A 7226-nucleotide genomic window follows, 5' to 3' on the forward strand; every position below is an offset into this window, starting at 1 on the left:
TAACATTTCCTAATTTATTGAGCAAACAGAACAAAAGCAGCATATAATTTAAGACAGGACTTGCACAGGGCAGTGAGACACGCAACCAAACATACAGTGGAAAACCTCCCTTAGAGCTATGCAGCCAAGCAGACCATGTGCTACCTCCATGGAGATCATATCTGGTTTGTTTCCATTTTTAGTTTAACAAAATGTATATCCCTCTTGATTGTAGTAAAACCTTTAAGGGGGTTACAAATTTATATAATCATTAAAAAGCAGTTTAAAAGATTTAAAAACATTTTAAAACAATTAAGATTAACATTAAAAGAGAATCAAACACATCAGTATCTATTTGTCTAGATAGGCTGGCCTAAGGAATGCAATACCTCCACCACCACCTTTTTGGTTAGCTGACTTTACTCATAACAGAATTAACCCTTAAATAACACACTGAATGATCTCTGCTGCTACATTTCTGACAGTTTCCACAACCACCCACTGGGTGAGCAAGAGGCATGATCACAATTCAAGGAAAACATTTAGTCAGGCAAAAGCAATCAAACTGCGGGGGAAGAGCAAGGCCCATAAGAATCCCAAGAGAGAAGGAGAGAGGTATAGAGTGCCGCAACCGTGGTTTAGACAGTGGGCAATCCAGTGAAGGGGAAGTTGATCTCTGGTCCACCTCCAATTTGGGAGTCTGTGATTTGGGTTGAGAGGTCGAGAGGCCAAGGAGGAATGTCCACACGCATCCAGACATGAGGACTTTTTTACTTTACTGGCAACGCTCTTCGCTCTTTTGGCACAAAACGTAGTGGTTTTATATTATTCTTTAATAAATTGGGATTTTCTGCATCAACGTTTTTCAAGGTATCCCTGACCTGTAGGAAAAAAGAGGCAGGTAAGACTTAGCATTTGGAGCAGCTGCTTCTCGGACCCTTCCCATATTGATGTGTCATCCCCTCAACCCTCTTTAGCATTGGATTGGGAAGATTAACACAGGAGGAGAAATCTGGGAAAAGGTGGGTTGTTGTTTCTTCATTGTTGCTACTATTATTATTAACGACTCAGTTCCCGTGAGGCATCCCAAAGTGGCTTGAAGTATAAGACCATATACTGTATATAACAGATACATATACTAAAACTGTTTTTGAAAAATGAATCCATATATAAAATCATTTTAAAAACACACAAACAACTACGAAACACACAGACACAATTACGAAATATAACAACAGTTTTAAAAGAGCAATAGCACACCCATGAAAGCAATGAAAAATCCAAGAGAGATAAAGTTTTTAGAAGGTTTGTCGAAAGTGGAACATCTGTAGTAGGCACAGAAACGACAATAGAAGAGGCGCCTGCCAATGGGAGGATGCTGGCCTGATTCTGACATTGTGTAGGATGGACCTCTTGACAGGACATATGGAAGAACGAGCATGTTAACAATGCTCATTAACCGCAGTGGGTCTACTCTGATGGGTACTAGTCAGGATGATTCTGCTCTGCTTCCGCAGTCAGAGACAGAAATGCATCCAAGTTAGGACTGCCATATGTCCATGTTTTCCTGGGGATCAGACTGCCAAAATGACATCCGGGTGGGTTTCCGTCAAATTGGCAAAATGTCTGGGAAAACCCATATGTCAACTTTCACTTTTGGGAATATGGGAGCCCTAACCCAATTGATGGAAACTGCAGGAGAGGAGACTGCTCTTGTGCTTGGCTCCTACTTTTTGGGAAGAACAAGATGCTAGACCAGATGGGGCATTGGTTCTTCATATGTTCTTATGTGTAGGACCAACATCAGACACAATGCATTTTCTCTCTCTCCCCCCCCCCGTCCCCCTTTTTGCTTCGGAACTTTGTACAAAGTTCAACTCATGCTCAATTGGGGATGTTTCCCCCCTGGGCCTGTTAGTTGTGCCCATTCATTTCAATGGGTCTGCTCTGAGGAGGACCACCATTGGAAACAACCCAGGCTCTCATCTTCTACTCACAACCCATTTGTTTCATTTTAGAACAAGCAACAGAACACATCTTTGCCATATACAGCAAGGAGCCAATTCACACCCACATACCATCCCGCATAGAGACACCCACAAACATTTAACATTACTTACTACGCGGCCCGGTTTGTCTTCACCATTTGAACTGCTAAGCATTGAAACCAACAGCATTGCAGCTAGCAGGATGAGACACGACTTCATGGTGCGTCAGAATTGGAGTATCCTCCTTGAGTTGGCAAAAAAGAATAGAGGCAAGGAAGAGTTGCCTTTGGTCTCTGCTGTGCTCAGGATGGTGCTCTCTGCTTTCTTTATATAGCCCTTCTTCAGCTCTATTGGGCAATGCAACCTCCTTCTGGACTATGGCCAAGTGCCATTGGGGAAGGCAATTAGTCATCTTGTGTTGATGTGGAGAACAGGGTGCACCTTGCCAAGGCTGTGTGGTCTTCTGTTCTCTTTCTTGACTGTTTCTCTTCTTCATTCCATTCTGTGTCCTATGCTTCCTGAAGTTCACCATTTCTTATATCCATGTCAGAATTGCCTAATGCACAGCTCCCCAGTCATTTTCTTTTCCATCATCCATCTCACAAATATGAATGTGCGCATTGGAAGAAGGACCCCAAAGGAATGTATATTGGATCCATTGACTTATTTCTTGGTTGCTGTTAGCGCACACCCTCCAACATTTCGCAAAAAAAATTGGGGCACCGTCCACCCCCCATCTTCGTCGCTTGCCCCTTACCTGCTGCTGACATCTTCCTTTCCCAGATCGCTCCAGCCCGTGACGCATTTTGAGATGCAGCACAGCTTAGAGTGGCCTCTGGGAAAATCAGGGCATCCCGGATTGGGATCAGAAGCTGGAGCAGCTTCTGCCAATACAAGAAGTCCTGATTAAATTGGGACCCTTGAAGGATCTGATAGCATAGCCTGAATGCCTAGACACACAGCCCCCGAAACACATCCTGCAGTCCTGTGCTTAGCTACACAAAATCCACACTCACATCGAGTTCAATGAGTATGTGGATAAGACTGCAAATGAAGTTTTACCTCTGGCAAGGATACACTGTCTGACATAGGATTTAAGAGGCATATTTGTTCCCTGGACATACTGAAACAATGGAGGCAATTAGGTCTTCTTATATATGGTAAAAATTTAAGACAGCCATTGCCATTGGAAGATTTGTTGTGCTGCATCACAATCCTGGATTTGAAACAATGGAGGGACTTATGTATTATATATCTTAATTTAAGAGGACAGCTCCTTATTTGCTATTCTGTCTTTGGCTTACAATGATGCTTTGATATAACAGTGCAACATGATAATTAGGTATCTATTAGATCAATCAGTACTACCTTTATTTCAGGGCTGAAGACAAGGGCTTCCATTCTAAGGAACTTCTGGCATTTTTACTGGCAGCTGTCAGGCAAACAGTAGTACAGTAATGGGAACTCTTGAACAATCTATTCTTGCAAGCACAGTATAAGAACATTAGGAACATTGCAGTCTTGGAAAAGACTTCTGAATCACCTAGATAAGAATCTCTGTTGGAAACCACGAAGACAATTTGGCTTCCACCATCCTCTCCTGGTCTTCTGCAAAGGTCCAGCTTCTATTTCTTTACTTGTACATGCAAGTCCTACTATGCGAATGGAATCTGCTCCTGAGAAATGGTTCATAAGTCAAGCTGCCTGTAGTGGCAGCAAGACTTGTACACGTACAGTCAATTAAAAGTTGGCTTTATTCTGGAAAAAGCATGCCACTCGTCCGGAGCTCTCTGCCGGCGTGACTTATGGCTACCCTGATGATGACTCAATTAAATCCTCAGCGTTGTTCCTCTTCCTCCGGAAACAACGCTTGAAAACGAGTCCTGTGTTTCTCTGGGCTGTGAATTCCTCCCTCTTCACTCCTCTGATCTTCCCTTAACAAACCTCCCTTTGTCCCCTGGGCTGCCGTCCAAGTCTGGCAGCTGCTGTTGTTCGCTTGCTGGCTCCAGCCTGACACTGCCCAGTGATTTCCATTATTACATATGGAGAAAATTCCAATGCATTCATTCTCTGCTGTCTTCTGTTGGAATTCAGGGGTCTATGCTACAGAGCCAGCTGCTAACTGCAGTTGCTGCAGCTTCAGGATATGCTGACTCTTATTCCTGATACTCCAGCTTCCTGGAAATGGCATCCATCCTCTGATTCTGACTGCCGGCCACATACTGTACTCTAAAGTCAAATCTGGCAAAGAACTTTGCCCACCAAATCTGCCTTTGATTGAGGCATCTCACTGTTTCCCAATACTCTAGATTTCAGTGATCAGTGCATACTTCTACTTGGTGTTGTGCACCCTGTCGAAAATGTCTCCACACTTCAAACGAGTCTCTGATAGCAAGCAGCTCCTTGTTTGAATGCCTGCTGGGCCTCTACTGTCCAGAGGAAGGCCTTTTCCTTCTCAAGGAATCTGAGAGAGGAGCTGTGAGCCTGGAGTAGCCTGACATAAACTTGCGGTAGTAGTTCATGAACCCCCAAAACCTCTTCAAGTACTTCTTAGTTTGGGGGTCCTGCCATGACACCACACTCTGCACTGTGGCTGGATCCACGTGCTTTTCCTCTGGCGTTATGCGGCACCCCGGGAACTCTACTTCTGTGACATGGAATTGGCATGTCTCCAACTTCACATAGAGCTCTCTCAGCATCTGTTGCACCTCCGTCACTTGCCGCATGTGATGCTCCATGCTCTCAGAGTAGATCAGCAAGTCATCCAAGTAACTGATCACAAACTGGTCCACCAACCCACCTAAAACGTGGTTGATGAATGCTTGGAAAGTCACTGTCCCTGACTCCAACCAAAAAGGCAAGGCCAAGTATTCAAAGCTGCCATACCTGATGCAAAATGTTGTCTTCTGCTCATCTGCCTCTCTCACACGTATCAAGTTGTAAGCCCCCCTTAAATCCCGCTTTGTGAAAATCTCCACAGACCTCAGACGCTCCAGCAAATCCCCAATGCATGGTAAGGGGTAGCAGTTTGGCTCCATTATGCTGTTTATCTTTCTGTAATCAACACAAAGTCTAAGTTCAGAGGTCCCCCTTTTCTTCACAAAGAGCACAGGGGAGCCTCCAGGCACCTTGGATGGCCTGATGAAGGTCCATGCCAGATTCCTCTCTAGAAACTCCCTCAAAGCAACCAGCTCTGTCTCAGAGATAGAATAGAGTTGACTTGTGCTCATCTGAGCCCCTGGCAGGAGGTCTACTTTATAGTCATAAGGCCTGGGGGTGGGGGACAACCAGTCTGCGTCCTTCTCACAGAGAACATCCTGGTAGAGCTTGTACTGGGGAGGCAACTGCCCTTCCTCTCCAGTTAGGGGTCCCAATGCCTCTGCCCCCTTGCAGCCGCCACTACTGGGCCCTCAATACATAAACAATGCAGGTGGCAATAAGCTGAAGCAATTTTTATGGATCGCTGCCCCAGGCCATCACTGGATCATGTTTGGATAACCACATCATTCCCAACACAAGAGGGTAGGTGGCTAATTTCGTGATGTGAAATGTGGCTTGTTCCCTGTGGCCAGGCACTTCCAAAACCAGTGGCACACTTGCATGTGAGACTGTCCCTGACACCAGGGGGGCCGCTAGGGGCGCATTGGAAGATGGCCGACAGTACCATCTCTCCGGCACACACGAGGTAATTAAGAGGCTAATATGGGAGTAATTAGCCTCCCGAGTTTTCCCAGGGGGAATGGGAAAACACTGCCTCGTCTGCAGATGCACATAAATCACCCCCGAGTTTGAAAGAAGGAGGGGGTGAGGGCACTAGACGTAAAGCCCTTGTGTGTGTTTTTCGCTCTCCCGGACGCTACTGCTGATCGCGCAACCTGGTTGCAGGAGCTCAAGATAAATAATTAGAGAACAGCAAATGCATAAGTTTCGAGTGAATAAAGGAAGTATTGATTGCTAACTGAAGCAACCTCTGTGATGCTGAGCGACGGGTTGGACTGAACAAGAAATTATATCAACATCAAAGATGTCGGTATGTCGGAATGGGGCGGAAAGGGGGGGAAAACTTTTCTTTTTCTCTCTATGTGATTACCTAACAAGCCCCCCCCCTAAGAAGAACCGTTGCAATGACCGATAACAAGTGAGACGGAATAATGAACTATGTGGAAATAAATTCATTAACTAAAGGCTTTGCTTTGTGGAAGATCTAGAAAGGAAATGGAAGGCTTTTGGGATGACGTAGTTCTAAAAGAGAATCGCCAGGACAAGACAGGCTCTGTTGCAGGATTGACAGTCAAGAGGGGGAGGAAGCCACGGCTTTGTTATCATATTTGACTCTGCGTTTGATCTGGCTGAACTCCCCTGAAAAAGATTGATGTCGAAGCAACAGGTCTGAGAAAGTTAATGAGCAGACGCTGAGACTGTATTTTATGGAAATGCTGTAATGGCACCTGCCGTGTGAATACGACTTTTGGATTAATGTGAAAATCCACACAGAATTACAACAACTTTCGTTTCAACTCGCTTGTGGAGACTTTCAGAGGTTATAAAGAAAGGAAAAAAATACGATAAACAAGAAAATTGAAATATGATTTGTAAAGGAAAACAACAAAGAGATGAATGGACAGAACTGTGAACATCAAAGCAGCAGAAATATGAGAGGATTGGACCCTTTCTGAGCTCGAAGCATGGGTACCCCCAACTAAAATTTAAAATTTGGTTTTGTAATTTGGAACTAATGTGATTTGATTGGTTTGTTAATAAAAAATATTATTATTATTTTAAAGAGACTGTCCCTGACACCAGAGGCCTCCCATCTATGGTTTGCACTTGAGGGGTGGCGCCAGTCTCTGTGTTTGTAGACCGTATTCCTCTACAAAGTCCTGATCTATAAAGTCGGTAGAAGCCCCTGAATCTATGAGGGCTCTAAACTGCATCCTACTCTCGTCTGGGAACAGTAGCATGGCAAGCAATGTGAGTCCAGGAAATCTGCTCCACTTCTGAGTGGGGCTGGGTTGCGGGCAGGCTGCCTAGACTCCCTTCACAGCGTGGGGGTGGGACAGCATCTCACGTCATGCTGGTGGAGACCCCAGCCATGCCACGTTGCCAGGCAGCCAATCAGGTCGCTTGGGGGCGTGGCCAGGGCTGATTTAAGCCTTGGCACAAATCTGAGGCTTCCCTTTCAGCCTCACGCCACGCATCTCTCAGTCGTTTCAGCAGCTCCTACTGCTGCTTAATCACCTGCTCCTCGCCTCCCTCCAT

General features: G+C 45.3%; 1 long non-coding RNA gene across 1 annotated transcript; it reads right to left on the bottom strand.

Moving 5' to 3' along the window:
- LOC309536549 lies at nt 1-3133 on the bottom strand. The gene is made up of 2 exons (XR_014221608.1): nt 2100-3133; nt 1-860 (listed from the first exon to the last, which is right to left on the bottom strand). It is a non-coding gene; the product is annotated as an uncharacterized lncRNA (long non-coding RNA).
- Between the last annotated feature and the right edge of the window lie 4093 nt (nt 3134-7226).

The sequence above is a fragment of the Podarcis vaucheri genome (assembly GCF_965113315.1).
Source record: "Podarcis vaucheri genome assembly, chromosome: 7".
NCBI classification, from domain to species: Eukaryota; Metazoa; Chordata; class Lepidosauria; order Squamata; family Lacertidae; genus Podarcis; species Podarcis vaucheri.